Below are 17940 nucleotides of genomic sequence, written 5' to 3'. Positions count from 1 at the left end.
ATGTTTGACTGAGGTAAATAGACCATTAAAGTGTGAACTTATGTTAATATTGCTAGAATTTGGACTCTGTTTAATGTTTTCTGTAACTATAGGTGCCAAAGCCTTTAATTTACTTTTTTGTCCTTCTTTTCATCTCCACACTTAGTTTTGGGCTTCTCTAATGACTTTTCCTCAGAGAGTCTGCATCTTGGAGTGTTTCACCTATAATCCACGGTTGCTATACTAGAGCCATGTTGATGTGGTGGCATGATGTGGGGGAAGGGACAAGTTCTATAATCTTATGATTAAATCTCAGTGTTTCCATAGGCCTGTGTCTCTGGGCTGTAACCTTTACAAGTGTTTCTTTATTTGTATAGTTTTCTCTTTTCCTTTATGTGAAAAAGGAAGGATAAATAAGGCTGATTTGGGGTAAATGCTCTTCCTCAGGTAGGATAAGACTATAGTAAAGTCTTTTCTCATGGATTAGCTCATTTTTATAGGCAATACTCTGTGCATGTTTCAAAATTCTGACTGTTGTAGGTGAAGTAATGACCACCCAAAAATACCAGGTCTTAATCCCTAGAACCTGTAAATGTCACCTGATAAGGAAACAAGCTCTTTGTGGATATGATTAAGTTAAGGATACTGACATGAGGAAATTATGGATTTTCCAGGTGGGCCCTAAATTCAATCATTTGTGTTTTTTATAAGAAGGGCACATAAAAGAAGAGGGGGCAATGTAACCACAAAAGCAGAGATTGAAATGATGTGGCCACAAGTCAAGGAATGCAACAGCCACCAGAAGCTAGAAGAAGCAAGAAATGAATACTCCTCTCAAGTCTCCTGATGGAGCAGAGTCCTGCTGACCCTTTGGTATCAGGTCAGTGAAATGGATTTTCAACCGCTAGCCTCCATAACTGTAGAGAATAAATTTCTGTTGTTTTAAGCCATCGATTTTGTGATGATTTGTTACAGCAGCCCTAAGAAACTAATATGGTTACTTTTCCCACTCACACTCCTAACACCAGAAGGGGATCTTTCTTGACTCTTCACTGTGAGAACCTGTTGGTATGTCTGGAGGTAAAACTCATGAAATTTTGAGGTTTCCTTAAGACTGTAGCTTAATGAGGGAGGAGTTTCTCCCTCATTCTCAGGTCCATACTCAGCCTCCAGCAATTCATTAATATTACCATTAAAGAGTCTCTCCCATTTTATGACTCCTGTAGCTTTTTCTCCAGATAAGCAAATCTTCGCTATGACTATGTGGGTTCACCTGTTTTTCTAGACTTTGGGGTGGTGATTTGTCCTGAAAACTCCATTCTATGGCGAGTCCAAAAGATACATTGATTTTCAGGTTTCTTTAGGTTTCCTTGTTGTATGTATTAGAGAGATGACTTCAATATTCTTTACGTGTTAGGACTGAAACTAGAAGTCCTTTTAGATATATCTTTAGTATTGTAAATGAAATAAGTGTAATGAGGTAAAAGCAAAAATGGTAATGGCAAAATATAGAAAAAAACGCACTGTCATAGATTGAATTCATTCACTCTAAAGCAAAAGGAATGGAGATAAATAATTGTATTTTGTAAAAATCATCAGATCATGTTTTATAGTTTTATATGGTATTATTTCATCTGCAAATATTTATGAATTTCAGTCTAATAAGTTATTTTCCTTTTGCCATTTGATAAAGTTACCTATTGTTTGATTTTAAAACTCTAATTAAGTTTTAGATTTCTCCTGAAATTGTTTTGTAAGTGTATCAATATTATTTATATATCATTAGCTGATACCGTATAATTAAAACGAGGTTTTGCACTCTTTAAATGTTTTATCTGTGAATGCACTGTATGAAGTTCTTCTATAAACTGTCTGTGAAGAAAATCAGCATTTAAATATTTGCAAATTTCAAGAGAATTTTATTTCTGGAAAGAGAATAAAATATGGTTAAAAATAATTAAAAAAATAATGGAGTAAATCTATCTTTAATGAGCTGTCTTTTATTTTGTATATTTATCTTTTACAATCATAATTAATACTGAGATGCAATTTGTTAGCAAAATACTAAGCACATTTCACTTGCAAAAGAATCTCCCTTAATAATAATAGTCAAAATGTATTACAAATAATTTACATTTAGTACAAGACTTTTCTATTTTAATGACCAAGTTAATTTTAATATTTCCTATTATTTTGGTACGTACTTCACTTTATATCATTGCCAAGATTGTTCTTGTCACAAGCGAGGATATCAGTGGACAAAAATTATTCTATTTTCACTGTTAAATTATGAAGATTTGTTTCATCAGAACTACAAAATGTTTTACTCAATTAAACAGTCCTTTTCAAAAGAACAATGTAGTATCTTGATTAGCTAATTCTCTGACAGGTATATTCATATGTCAAAACTCAGCAAAGAGTACGCTTTATATATGTACAGATTATTGTACAATAATTGTACCACAATTAAATAGTTTTAAAAAAACTACAGAGCATAACTTTGTTCTTAGTGACAGGAAATTTTCTAGGTGCTAGTGTTGCAAAGAAGAATAAGATATTTGTCAACATGAGGCACACTAGAGTAGTAGATGTACTCATTGGCAGAGAATTTTCATGCGATGTATTTAGTGCTGTGAATGACAATGCAAAGGGCACAGTGGGAGTACTATGGAGAAGCACTTAGCTTGGTAGCTATTAGAGAAAGCCTATAGAAGACGTTCAATTTTAGATGAAACCAGAGGAATAAATAGTGTATTAGTTTCCTACAGCTGCCATAATAATTTACCACAAACTGGGTAGCTTAAAATGACAGAACTTTGTTCTGTCACAGTTCTGGAGGCTAGAAATCTGAAATGAAAGTGTCAGCAGTGCCATGCTCTCTCTGAAGTTTCCAGGGAAGAATCATTCCTTGCCTCTTTTTAGCTTCTGCTGGTTTGCTAACAATCCTTGGCATTTCTTGGCTCATAGCTAAATCATTACAATTTCTGCCTCATCTTAACACGGCCATCTTTGCTTTGGATGTGTCTGTGTCTTTTCCTCTTAATCTCCTTTATCTTTCAAAGACACTAGTCGTTGGATTTATGGTCCACGCTTAACAAGTATTACCTCATCATAACTTGATTACATCTGCAAAGATCCTGTTTCCAAATAATGTCACATTTCCAGGTTCAAGATGGACATGAATTTTGGGGTGGGAGATGTTGTTCAACACAGTACAGTTCTCCCTCTGTTTCCCCCAAATTTTCGTTCTTTCCATGTGCAAAATACATTCATACTATCCAACATCCCCAAAAGTTTTAATCTACTTTGGTATCAACACTAAGTTCAAAATATCATCTAAACATAATCAATTCAGAAAGTCTCAGATCATATGTTCTACATTGTCTAAATTAGATATGAGTAAAACTCTGGATATGGTCCATCATGGGGCAAAATTGTTTTCCACGTGTGGACCAGTCAACCTAGAAAACAAGTTATCTGCTTCCAAAATACAGTGGTGGGAAATGCATAGGCCAGATAGTCCTATCCTAAAAAAAGGAATAAATAGGAAGGAAAAAAGAGGCCAAGAACCCCAAGCAAGTCCAAAATCCATCAGGGCAAATTCCATTAGGTTTCAAGACCAGAGAATAACCCTCTGTGGCTTAATTCTGTGTCTTTCATCCCACTGGGGAAGTGGCTCTGCCCTCTTGGCACTCTAAAGTGGCAGCAGCAGTCCTACTCTCTCAAATATTTTCCTACAGGTTAGTTTTTTAGGAGTCAGATTTGTTACAATATTGATTGCTTATTTCCACTTTATATGACAGAAATTGGCAGTTGCCAGTTCTAGTAACCTTGCAAGAAGACCACTTTATTCTTCTCAAGCTGTTTATTTTACTTTTACTAGTTTTACTTCAGGGACAGTTATTTTATTCATGTTTTGCAATTATTTCTCTTTTCCTAAATTAAGGTCTGTGCTACAAAATCTTATTATGTGTTTTATAGGAGATAAACATTCCGTTGTCAAATGATGTGGAAAATGTGGGATTATAGTAAACTAATCTACCATCCCTTCCCCTGGTCTTTGTATATGGTTAATAACAAATCAGTTTCACAAGAGCATTTTTTTCATGGAACTACTTTTAAAATCACATATACTACCGTTTTGTGGAATATTATTTTATCTACTTTCTTGCTTCCAACATGATTATATCTGATTTATACTAATATATATTTATGATAAAATGGAAAATATCAAGGGGTAATTGTTAAACAGTACTCTTTTTTCCAAAATTTTAATCACCAAGAAAATGTTTTATCCAAAATTAAAGTGTCTTCAGTCTCTTAATTATCTTTACTAAATATGGAATACATACTGACTTATAAATAGATAATTTATTATGTGCTAAGTATATACATAAACTACTTTAATTCTCATAGGATCTTCTTGAGAGAGGTCATACAGAGTGTGGAGTGTGTGGAGTCATTACTCCATAACCGCGTTGCTATTGTTACTTTTAATTTTTTTTTTTTTTTTTTTTTTTACTTTTCCCCCAAAGCCCCAGTAGATAGTTGTATGTCACAGTTGCACATCCTTCTAGTTGCTGTATGTGGGACGCGGCCTCAACATGGCTGGAGAAGTGGTGCGTCGGTGCGCGCCCGGGATCCGAACTCGGGCCACCAGCCGTGGAACGCGAGGACTTAACCGCTAAGCCACGGGTCCGGCCCGTTACTTTTAATTTTTAAGATAAGACTCATTAACAATAACAAATCAGGAGTTTGGTATAGGGATATTAAAAAGATCTACACTGGGTAATAGTATTTCTAAACTACAGAAACATAACCATGAGTTTCTCCTTCATAAGGTAGGGGTAAAATAATTTACTGATTAAAATGTTAAAATAGTGAATGAGCACACAGATCAAAGCAATGATATTGCCTAATTAATTCAGCTGCAGTTGAGAAATCCCAAATCTTCAATTCACTATCCCGATCTATTTATTTTTAATAAGTTCACTATTTAAAATCTTACTTCATTTGAGAGAGAAAGGGAAGGAGGAGAACAGAGAAAGAAAGAAACTTTTACATTAGCTATCAAATCTACTCCAGATCATTGCTTAAAAGAATCTTGAAAATGAGTTCTAAAGTATCCTATGAATGCATCATTCCATTTTTATAACCTTGAAACTTTAGTCCAATCAAATTTTAAAAATGAGGCATAAGATATAGCCTGATCTAAGTTCTGCCTTACTTTTCTTGCTTTATTTAACTCCTGATGAAGGTTATTCTCACTTTTAAAAAGTGTTTCTTAGGATGCCATTTGGAAGATTTTTAACCACTTTTCTTCTAATAAGGGACTGACAAGTAATTAGATGAGTTGATATAAATCCGAGACCCCTGGGCACTAAGTGTCTACATTAAAAGAATGTGGAATAGAGAAGATAGAGGAAATATAAGTCAATGGTGAAGATAAAACAGGCTAGTTGGGAGGCACAAGGAGGTGAGATTTCAGATGTTTTATGTGAAAGTAATGGTACACCTCATATCTTAACCAAGTTGTTATAAGTTGACTTGTGTTCCCCCCCCAAAAATGTGTTGGAGTCCTAACCCTTGGTACTTCAGAATGTGACCTTATTTGGAGATAAGGTTTTTATGGAGGTGATCAAGTTAAAATGATGTCAGTAGGGTAGGCCCTAATCCAACCTGACTGGTGTCCTTATAAAAAGGGGGAAATTTGGACACAGATACAGGCAAGTAGAGAGGAAAGATGATGTGAAAAGACACAGAGAGAAGACAGCCACCTGTGAGCTAAGGAGAGAGGCCCTGCAGAGACCTTGATCTTAGACTTCTAGCCTCCAGAACTCTGAGACAATAAACTTTTGTTGTTTAAGCCACCCAATTCACGTTACTTTGTTATGGCAGCCCTAGCAAACTGGTATACAAGTGATCCATCTTTTAGACAGACAAGAAAGAAAATTTCCTTTTGAAGATTCATTGTTTTCCTTTTTACAGGAAAAACTTTACAGATATAAAGTACAAATCTTGGTTCAATGGGACAACAGTACCCTTTGCCTCTGAGGTCATCTGCTTAGTAACTTCCATACTCTATTATCATTACATTCCTTTGAAAATTACATTATAATATCCAACACAGAATTAATTAAACAAAGATGACAACCAAAGTCATGATATGAAAAAGAAGCTTTAACGAAGGAGGATAAATTATTACGACAAAATTTCTTTCCAGTTATGGTTATTATGAGGATTAAATGAGATAATTCATGTAATGTGCATAAAGTGCTCAGTGCATGGTAAGTGCAATGTAAGCATTCGCTATTAGTTACTGCCTAATTGCAGTCCTCAATTTACTTATACTTATGTATTGGTCAGAGCAACCCAACTAAAGTTTGAAGTTATTGAAATAGAAAAATAAAACTTTAATTTGAGAACTCCAATATTTTTCACAAGCATTTTTCCTCAATTTGGATTAGTCCTATTCTTTTTCTTTTACACAGAAAGTTCTGGGTTTCTTTTGACCTATCCCTAGCTATGAGTTATCTGACTTGTTTATCATTTTTGTTTTTGGCCTTACAGGCTCTGGTAGAGGCCAAGGACGTGCAATGTTCCTCGTTATGCAATTCCAGGTACTGTGCAATCAATGTCTTCTAGCTGCTCCTTTAATTCAGAATTTTCTCCCTGGTTTCCTAAAGTCAAATTCTCACTGAGCATCACTTTCTGTTCACTCTCTTGTCAGCGTATACAGCCATGAACGACTCCCTTTGACAAGTAACATGGTGTCATTTCCTTAAACTGTGATATCAACTATAAGAGACAGATTCCGAATGTGTGATTTGGAAGTTCTTCTTTTTTCTGTCTTTATGCTGTTGGCAGTTAATGAGGCTCAAAGCATAGTTTTTAAGGCTTGTAAAGGAAATTTAATGATCCCTGAATACAGACTGATAGAATCTAACAACTGATGAAGACATGCTGGTGCCTACGTTTGTAGATATTTCCATATCAATACAGAAAATCAGCAGAGTGATGTCACCAAGATGGCAACATAAGTCGTTCCTGACTTTGCTCCCCCTCACAAGAGCCACAACTAACTATTCAAGAACAAGACACCTCTGAGAGAATCCTAAAATATGGAGGTGAGATTGACCTAGCCCCTTGAAACTCAGAGACAAAGGCAGACTGCATTAGAAGGGTAAGAGAAGCAGCTACATGTTGACCACATTGCCCCTCTCTTAGGCCAGCCCCCGCCGTGTGGAGAGGTCTCCCCTCAGACTCTGGTTCCTCTAGTGGGAAAAGAGAACCCAAAGGGAACAACCAGCCTCCCCCTCAGCATTGTGGTTTACTTTGCGGGATCCCCTACTCTGATCTTGCATCATGGAAACTTCAAGGGGAATCTGCAAGGATCAACCACTAGGAATCTGACTGAAACAGACAAGAGGGGAGGGGATTTTGACAACCAGCACACAGGTCTTGGCGGACTGAGTTCGCACCTGCTGTGCCCAAGTAGTAATCCCAACTAGCTGCTTTGCTCATCTGCAGAACCAAGTCAGGGGCACACTCTTGTTACCATGCAAAGGACATGATCTGCTTGCTGCAAGACAAAAGCTGATCATTAAGAGGCAAGATGGTGGCAGAAAAAGGGTATTTATTTAAGTGATAAGCTAGCAAATCAGAAGATGGTGGACTAGTGTCCTAAAGAACCATCTTAAGGGGTCACAGAATCTTGAAGCAGTTATATACGCCAGTGGGTTGTGGGAGGTGGGTTAGGAATGTGGACCCTCTGGGGTTACAGACTGAGAGTTGCCACACCAGATCTTTCAGTTGTGATTGATGATGGCTATCAGCATAGACTCTCTCTGTCCAGGGGTCATCATTTTCCTGAGGAACTCAAAAGAACAAAGTTATTGACTTATTGCAGCTGGGAAGTACATACACGAGCAGGGGCCATAAAATGATCTCCTGCAGGGTGCATATCCAGCTGAGTTAGTTAACCAGAGGTCATTCAAAGTTACAGCATGGTTTCTTTTCTACATGTGGCTTCCCTTACATCAACTTTGTGTTGAGTCACTATCACTCTGACCTGGGAACTTGGCAGGGTGTAGGTCTGCCTGATTCAAATTCTCTTCATCAAATAAGGAGTTTTGCTTGCCCTAGAACCTGGTTTGCCCACATTCGGGCAAGGAGATGTGACACAGCCCCACCTACTGTGAAGAGTGTCTTTTGCCCCATCTGACCAGAAGGGCTGGTGGAAATTCCTGGAAGCTACATTTAAGTCAAGAGGTGAGAAGACAGAGTTGATTGGTTCCAGAGCAAAGCCAGTACTGAGCATGAAGCATTTCTATGCTAAACGTATATGGGAAGATTAATTCATAGCCAAGGCTGAGGGTATCTCCTAGCCCCTCCTAACTAGAGAATCTGTATAGGAAATTGAGAGTAGCCTGGAGCAGCCCCTCCCCATACCACCCAGGCCAGGGAGCTGTGACATAGCCCTACCAGCTATGGAGAGTGTCTTTCAGCCCTATCTGACCAGAAAGGCTGGTGAAAACCCCTGTGGAGACCAGTGGTGCTCAAACCAGGAGGCAAGCACACAGAGCCAATAGCTTGTAGAGCAAAACTATTGGCCCTGCTCAGTCAGGGAACTTGGGGTGTGGGTTGGCTTGAGTTAAGACAACAAAGAGCTTTACCAGCTTTCGAGCTCCTCCTCCCATTGCACCAGGGCAGGGAATTGAATTTGTAGGCCCATGCTCATCACTGAATACAGCCTTTAGCCTGTCCAACCAAGGAACCCAACCAGAGCACACAGGAAGCTGCATAGTCCATTTAACAGCTCTATGTACAGTGGCACTTGAACAGAGAGCACAACCCATGGCTTCCCCTGTCTGCAGAGCAAAACCAACCACCTCACCTGACCAGGGAATTCAGTGCACACTCTGGCCCGATTCAGGTCCCCAATGGGCTGTACAGGCCTTTAGCCCTGTCCTGCTGCCCTGGCAGGGCAGGGAAGGTAATTCATAGCTTATCTACTACCAAATATAGTACCCAGTCCCAATCATCTAGTAAGGCTGACCAGAGAATCCAGGCAACTTCAGAGCCCAGCCTACAGCCTCACTTGCATAGGGAACCAAGCCAGCAGTCCTATCCAATGGTTCTCAGCCAGTGGCACTCCCTAGTCCCATCCCTAGAGCTCGAACAGTTGCCTTGTCCAAAAATAGAAAATAATAGCAGGCACCACCAGCCCAAGGACGTTACCAGCAGACACACACAGAAACTCAAACTGAGCTGACTGGTAAGGAAATGTCTCTGCCAAAGCAAACCTGTAAAGTCTGGAAGAAGAGCCTGTATAGTCAACCACACAGATACCAACATAAGGAATCAAAAATTGCAAAAAATCAGGTAAATGTGACACCACCAAAGGAAACTAATAAAGCTCCAAATACTGACCCTAAAGAAATGGAGATCTAATAAAGATTTCAGAATAATTCTCTTAAGGAAGTTTAGTGAACTACAAGAAAACACAGACAGAAAACTAAACAAAATTAGGAAAGCAATGCATGAAAAAAAGAAGTTTGACAAGGAAATAGCAAGCATCAAAAAAACAAACAAACAACTCCAGAAACCCTAGAGTTGAAAAATACAATAACTGAAGAATTCAAAAAAGTTTGAAAGTAGACCCGAGCATACAGAAGAAAGAATCAGTGACCTAGAGGATAGAACATTGGAAATTACCCAGTCAGAGAAAGAAAAAGAAAAAAGAATGAAAAAGAGTAAAGAAAGCCCACTGGAATTATGGGACACAACAAAATCAAACAATATTCACATTACAGGAATTCCAGAAGGAGAAGAGAAAGAGAAAGAGACAGAAAGTGTATTTAAAGTAATAATGGCTGAGAAATTTAGAACCTGGGGAGAGAAATGGACGTCCAGATCCATGAGGCCCAAAGGACTCCAAATAGATTGAACTGGAATAGGGCTAGGCCAAGACACATTATAATTAAATTGTCAAAAGTCAAAGACAAATAATTTTAAGAGCAGCAAGAGAAAAGAGAAGTTACATACAAAGGAATCCCTCATAAGACTGTGGGTAGATTTCTTGGCAGAAACTTTTCAGGCCAGGAGAAAATGGGATGACATATTCAAAATATTGAAAGAAAATAACTGTCAACCAAGACTTCTATACCAAGTGAAGCTGTCCTTCAGAAATGAAGGAAGGATAAAGACTTTCAAGAACAGACAAAAGCTGAGGGAGTTCATTACCACCAGACCTGCCTTCCAAGAAATGCTAAACGGAATTATTTGAGTGGAAGTAAAAGAACACTAATTAACATCATAAAAACACAAAAAGGTAGCATAAATGTCACTGGTAATGGTAAATAGATAATCATAATCATAGTTAGATTCTGCAATATGGTAATAGTGGTACATAATGCACTATTCCCAGTTTAACAGTTAAAAAAAAAAGAATGTAGCAAAAATAACCATAAATATAATAATCCATTCTTAATTACACAATATTAAAAACAGGTAAATTGTAACAGCAATAACCTAAAATGTGAGGGGGAGAAGAATTTAAAGAGTAAAGTATACAAATTCTATTGAAGTTAAGTTGTCATTGGTTTAAAGTAGGATGCAATAAGTTTAAGATATTTTATGTAAGGCTTATGGTAACCACAAGAGAAAATCTTGTAGTGATTACACAAAAGAACATGATAAAGAAATAAAAGCATACTGATACTAAAAGACATCAAAACACAAAATAGACAGCAGGACAAGAAACAAGGAACGATAGATCTAGAAAACAATTAAGAAAATGGTAATAGTAAGTCCTTACTATCAATAACTACTTTAAACATAAACAGATTAAATTCTACAATTAAAAGACATAGAATGGCTGGATGGATGTAAAAAAAATCTAACAATATGTTGTCATGAAGAGACTCATTTTAGCTTTAAAGACAAACATAGACTGAAAATGAAGGGATGGAAAAACACATTTCAAGCAAATAGCAACCGAAAAACAGCAGGAGTAGCTGTATTTATATCAGAAAAAAATAGACTTTAAAAAAATGATAAAAAGAGGCAAAGATAGTCATTATATAATGATCAAGTGGGGGATATATCAGGAAGATATAACAATTGGAAATATTTATGTGCTCAACATTGGAGCACCTAAATATACAAAGCAAAAACTAACAGAGCTAAAAGAAAAAATAAGCAGTAATACAATAACAGTTGTGGACTTTAATACCCCACTCTCAACAATGGATAGATCATCCAGACAGAAAAATCAGTAAGGAAACAGTAAATTTGAACAACACTAGAGACCAAATGGACCTAATAGACATATACAGAACATTCTATCCAACAACAGCAGAATACACATTCTGCTCAAGTGCACATGGAACACTTTCTAGGATAGCCTATACGTTAGGCCAGAAAACAAGTCTTAGCAAATTTGAGAAGACTGAAATCATACCAGTATCTTCTCTGACCACAACAGTGTGAAACTAGATATCAGTAACAACAGAAAAACTGGAAAATTCACAAACATATGGAAATAAACAACATTCTTTTGAACAACCAATGGATGGAAAAAGAAACTAAAGGGGAAATAAAAAAGTTTCTTGAGAAAAATGAAAATGGAAATACAATATACCAGAACCTGTTGGATGCAGCTAAAGCAGTTCTAAGAGGGAATTTCATAGCAATAAATACCTACATTAATAAGCAAGTAAGCAACCTTACTCTACCTCATAAGAAACTAGAAAGAAAAGAAAAAACATAGCCCAAAGTTAGAAGAAAGGAAATAATAAAGATCAGAGCAAAAATAAAGGAGATGGGGCAAGCCCCAGTGGCCTAATGGTTAAGTTCAGCATACTCAGCTTCAGCAGCCCAGGTTCAGTTCCCAGGCTTGGACTTACACTGCTCTGCTAGTGGACATACTGTGCTGGCAGCCCACATACTCAAAAATAGAGGAAGACTGGCATAGATGTTAGCTTAGGTGAATCTTCCTCAGCAAACAAACAAACAAAAAATGAGATCGAGAACAGAAAAACAATAGAAAAGATTAAAGAAATTAAGGGTTGGTTCTTTGAAAAGGTAACAAAATTAACAAGTCCTTAGCTAGACTAACCAAGGAAAAAAGAGAAAGGACCCAAATCAACAAAATTATAAACGAAAAAGGAGATTTTTCAGTGAATACCACAGAAATTCAAAGGATCATGAGGCTACTCTGGAAAACTTTACGCTAACCAACAGGAAAACTTGGAATAAATTGAAAAATTCTTAGAAATTTCCAACTTACCAAGACTGAATCAGGAAGAAATAGAAAATCTAAATAGACCAATTAATAGTAAGGAGATTGAATCAGTAATAAAAAATCTCCCAACAAAGAAAAGCCCAGGACCACACGGCTTCACTGGTAAATTTTACCAAACTGGAATTAACACCAATCTTTCTCAAACTCTTCCAAAAAATCAAAAAGGAGGGAACAGTCCCAAACTTGTTTTATGAGGCCAGCATTGTCCTGATACCAAAACCAGAAAAGAACACTACTAGAAAACTGTAGGCCAATATCCCTGAAAATGTAGGTGCAAAAATTCTCAATAAAATATAAGGAACCCAAATTCAGCAGTGCATTAAAAGGATCATTCATCACGATCAAGTGGGATTTATCTCTGTGATGCAAGGATGGTACAACATACACAAATCAATCAATGTGACACCTCACATTAATAGAATAAATGAAAAGACTCATATGATCGTCTCAATGCATGCAGAAAAAGCAATTGACAAAATTCAACATCCTTTCATGATAAAACCTCTTAAATTAGGAGTAGAAGGAACATATCTCAACATAATAAAGGTGATATAAGACAAGCCCACAGCTAACATTGTACGCAATGGTGAAAGGTTGAAAACTTTTCCTCTAAGATCAATAAAAAGAAAAGGGTGCCCACTCTCACCACTTCTATTCAACATAGAACTGGAAGTCCTAACTAGGCAAGCAGGCAAGAAAAAGAAATAAAAGTTATCAGAACTGGAAAGGAAGAAGTAAAATTGTCTCTATTTGCAGATGACATGATTTTATGTATAAAAAATCCTAAAAACTCAACCAAAAAACTGTTAGATTTAATCAATGAATTCAGTAAAGTTGCAGGATACAAAATTAACATACAAAAATCAGTAATGTTAGGGGCCGGCCCGGTGGCACAAGTGGTTGGGTGCTCGCACTCCGCTGTGGCGACATGGGGTTCGCTGGTTGGATCCCAGGCACGCACCAACGCACCACTTGTCAAGCCATGCTGTGGCAGCATCCCATATAAAGTGGAGGAAGATGGGCATGGATGTTAGCCCAGGGCCAGTCTTCCTCAGCAAAAAGAGGAGGATTGGCAGATGTTAGCTCAGGGCCAATCTTCCTCACCAAAAAAAAAAAATAAAAATTCAGTAATATTACATGCTAAGATGAATTTTCTGAAAAAGAGATTGATCTCATTTACAATAACAACAAAATAATAAAATATTTAAGAATAAATTTAACCACAGAGGTGAAAGATCTCTATTCTGAAAACTACCAGACATTGATGAAAGAAATCAAAGACACAAATAAATGGAAAGGTATCTCGTGTTTACAGATGTGAAGAATTAATATTGTTAAAATGTCGAGGGGCCTGCCCCATGGCTTAGCGGTTAAGTGCGCGCGCTCCGCTACTGGCGGCCCGGGGTTCAGATCCTGGGCACGCACCGACACACCACTTCTCCGGCCATGCTGAGGCCACGTCCCACATGCAGCAACTAGAAGGATGTGCAACTATGACATACAACTATCTACTGGTGCTTTGGGGGACAAAAAGGAGGAGGATTAGCAATAGATGTTAGCTCAGAGCCCGTCTTCCTCAGCAAAAAGAGGAGGATTAGCACAGATGTTAGCTCAAGGCTGATCTTCCTCACAAAAAAAAAAAAATATATTGATACTACCAAAAGCCGTCTCTAGATTCAATGCAATCCCTATCAAGATTCCAATGGCATTTCTACAGAAGTAGAAAAAACACTCCTAAAATTTATATGGAACCACAAAAGACCCCCAAATAGCCAAAGAAATCTTGAGAAAGAAGAACAAAGCAGGAGGTATCACATTCCCTGATTTCAAGCTATAGTCATCAAAACAGTATGGTACTGGCATAAAAACAGACAAATAGACCAGTGGAACAGAATCAAGAGCCCAGAAATCAACCCATGCATATACTGTCAACTAGTATGTGACAAGGAAGCCAAGAATACTCACTGGAGAAAAAACAGTCTCTTCAATAAATGGTGCTGGGATAATTGGATATTCACATGTAAAAGAGTGAAAGTGGACCCCTATCCTACACCACTTATAAAAATTAACTCAAAATGGATTAAACACTTAAATGTAAGACCTAAAACCACAAAACTCCTAGAAGAAAACATAAGAATAAAGCTCCTTGACAGGGCCTTGGTAATGACTTTTTGGATATGACACCTAAAGCATGTGCAACTAAATCAAAAATAAACAAGTGGGACTATATCAAACTACAAAGCTTCAGTACAGGAAAAGTAATGATCAACAAAGGGAAAAGAAAACCTATGGAATAGGAAAAAATATTTTCAAATAATATATCTAATTATATGGTTAATATCCAAAGTATATAAAGAACTCATACAACTCAATAGCAAAACAACAAATAACCCAATAAAAAATGGGCAAAGGACCTGAATAGACATTTTCCCAAAGAAGGTATATGACAGGCCAACAAGTACATGAAAAGAGGTTCAACATCATTAGTCATTAGGGAAACGCAAATTAAAATCACAATTGGATATCATCTCAAGCCTATTAGAATGACCATCATTAATAAGGCAAGAGATAACAAATGTTGGCATGGATGTGGAAAAAAAGAAACACTTTTGAACTGTTGGTGGGATTGTAAATTGATAAACTGATACAGCTACTGTTTAAAACAGTATGGTGGATCCTCAAAAAATTAAAAATAGAACTACCCTATGACCCAGCAATTCTGCTTCTGAGAATATATCCAAAGTAAACAAAAAAGCTAACTCAAAAAATATCTGCCCCTCTATGTTCCTAGTAGCATTATTTATAGCCAAGACATAGAAACAACCTGGGTTCATCAATGCATGAATGGATAAAGTTGTGGTATGTATACACAATGAAATATTATTCAGCTATAAAAATGAGAAAATCCTACCATTTGCTACAAGATAGATGGATCTTGAAGGAGTTATGTTAAGTGAAATAAATCAGAAAAGACAAATAACTGCATGATCTCACTTACATGTAAAAATCTGAAAAAAATAAAATAGAAAAAGAGATCAGACTTGGGGTTATCAGAGGCGGGGGTGGGAGGAAAGGGAATTTTAGGAAGTTGATCAAAAGGTACAAACTTCCAGTTATAAGATAAATACTAGGCTGGTAATGTACAATGTGATGACTATAGGTAACACTGCTGTATGATATATAAGAATGTTAAGGGAGTAAAATCTAAGAGTTCTCATCAAAAGGAAAAAATTTTTTTCCTTTAATTGTATCTATATAAGAAGTTGGATGTTAGCTAAACCTATTTTAGTAATCGTTTCACGCTCTGTGTAAGTCAAACCATCATGCTCTATGCCTTAAATTTATACAGTGATGTATGTCAATTGTTTCTTAATAAAACTGGAGGAAAAAAGGAATCTGCAGACAGTATAAAACTAAAACAAAGCTCATATTTCTGATCCCAAAGGCACTTGCTCCACTTATCCTTGTAGATACGGCAGTGAAGTAGCTCTTCCTGACAATGTGGCTATCACATTTCCACATAAAGTTGATGTGCTTCTATCTGCTGCTGAAACATTGAACGAGCTTTTAGTAAATATTTTCTATGCTGTCATTTTTTTGCTCCTGTTTCTTGTTTCAATGTAATATTCTTCAGTTTACCTTTTTTTAACTCAAGTTTTGAATGACATTGTACAATCTATTCAACATCAACATATTTCTGTTCAGCTAAAACGACAATATCAAAATTTAATATTACTCAATTTTCCTTGTGAATTTGTCATCCCTAGCATATAACAGAGTTCAACATGTTATGAGCGTTTTTAACTGTCCAACACTGACAAGTAGATTGAATAATATTTCTTAAAAAAATCTGAAGACTTCAACGTATGAAAGAATCATGACCAGTTGACATCTTAAGAAAGTGATTAAGCAGAATGGTTACTTGTTTAGAGGAGTAACACCTTTCCTCTTACAAAATATATCTTCGTGCTATAAAGGTCTCTAAAACTCAAAACTAATAAACATGGTTACTTTTTTTTCAAAAAGTATGGCACATACTTGTTTCAGTGTTGCTGTAAAAATCTCTAACATTCATTTGTGAGCCTCTCTTCTCTACTTCATGCTTCAATTTGTAAATAATGTCAATCTGGTTATTCTGATAGGAGGAAAAATGGAAATTTGGAATGTTTTATTTCTTACTTTGACAGGCATACAATAAATTACGTGAAACAAATTCTCCAATATTTTTCATAATTTTAGAGAGAACGTGAATTTTAGAGTTGAGAGGGACGGTATATAGATTATCTCCTATCCAATACTGGTGTTTATTTGTAGTCAATTTCTTTCATTTATTTATTAGCAATCCACTATGCATGATGGGATACATTCTATTTTTTGAATAATTATATTCTCAAAATGTTTTCCATTAAAATGGAAATACTACGTTTGAAATACCTCATTCAGGTCCTGGAACATAGTTGAAGCCAGAACAATTTTAAGAAGACTAAATAAACTATGTTTATAAAAGATATTTAAGAATTCCCAATAGTAATGCAAAGCATGAAAATCTAATGTATAGATATCGTCATTACCCCACTCAGATCCCTTAGATTCTTTTTGTTATCTATGGGCTCACACCCCAGCTCTGTATGCATTTCCTTCTAATGTCCTGTGCACAATACTGTCTTTGGAGGACTGTCGTTGGCTGCTGGCGCTGCTTTACCTCTACATGCAGAGATCCTGTAGCTCTTGGTAGGTTATGGCCACCAACCCTCAAGGGGGACTTTTCGTCAATGAGGGAATATAAAAACCTGGATTCTTTTCCTGAGTTTAGAACTAACCCTGAAGTATACTGCACACTCTAGACCTCCCCTGCAGGCTCAGGCTAAGGAGGCTCAGGCTGACACTTTGCATGAAAGCTGCTTCCCCTTCCTGATCCTGCGTCTTCTGTCATATACCAGCTTTTCCTGGAACATTGTTCATAAATCACATGCACATGTCTTGTCATCTCAAGGTCTGCTTCTGGAGAACCTCTTCTAAGCCACCTTACTATTAGCAGGCCAGAAATTTAGAAGAATGTGGGTAGAGAAAAAACAAATGGGAATATGTTAATGAAAAATGAAGACGAGAAGTAAACTCCAACAAAGTTAAAAACATTTTAAGAGATCTTCCAGGCTCAGAAGCCCAAATTCCAGATTTGCAGGTAAAAGAGGTATTTTGAGTCAATAGTTGGAGTAATTATCTTAAGTACTATCTGAATAAATACAGAAAAACTGGGCCTGCCAGATAAAAATCCCTTGTCCCATAAATATTGAACAACTAAATGTCACTTCGTTTAAAAATCAGAGACTGATAAAGTATGGGACTACACCAAAGACCCAAGGCAATATCGTGTTTAGCATACCACCTGTAAGTGTACTGAGTACAACATCTCACAGCAGGTGTACTCCTACCCAACTTTCCACATAACTGGAGCCATAACTTACCATTCACTTATAAGAACAAAATAAGAACAGTTTTAGACAAGCTACACTTCGGAGAGCTAGTCTCAAAAGACCAGGAGTAGAAGAGAACTTCTGCAAAAAACCTACATCTGACATCATTCTTAATGGTGAAGGACTGCTTTTGCTCTAAGACTGGGACTAGTCGAGAGTCAAGGATTTCTCCCTTGCCCT

At 36.9% G+C, this 17940-nt stretch overlaps 1 long non-coding RNA gene across 1 annotated transcript; it reads left to right on the top strand.

The window, feature by feature from the left end:
* The first annotated feature begins 696 nt into the window (after positions 1 to 696).
* Positions 697 to 6770, top strand: LOC131418920 (uncharacterized). Its single transcript, XR_009223073.1, has 3 exons — positions 697 to 859; positions 6550 to 6599; positions 6710 to 6770. It is a non-coding gene; the product is annotated as an uncharacterized LOC131418920 (long non-coding RNA).
* Positions 6771 to 17940: the final 11170 nt, after the last annotated feature.

The sequence above is a fragment of the Diceros bicornis genome, chromosome 20 (assembly GCF_020826845.1).
Source record: "Diceros bicornis minor isolate mBicDic1 chromosome 20, mDicBic1.mat.cur, whole genome shotgun sequence".
Taxonomy (NCBI): Eukaryota; Metazoa; Chordata; class Mammalia; order Perissodactyla; family Rhinocerotidae; genus Diceros; species Diceros bicornis.
The sequence above is the reverse complement of the archived record's forward strand: the minus strand, read 5'-3'. Positions and strand labels throughout refer to the sequence as shown.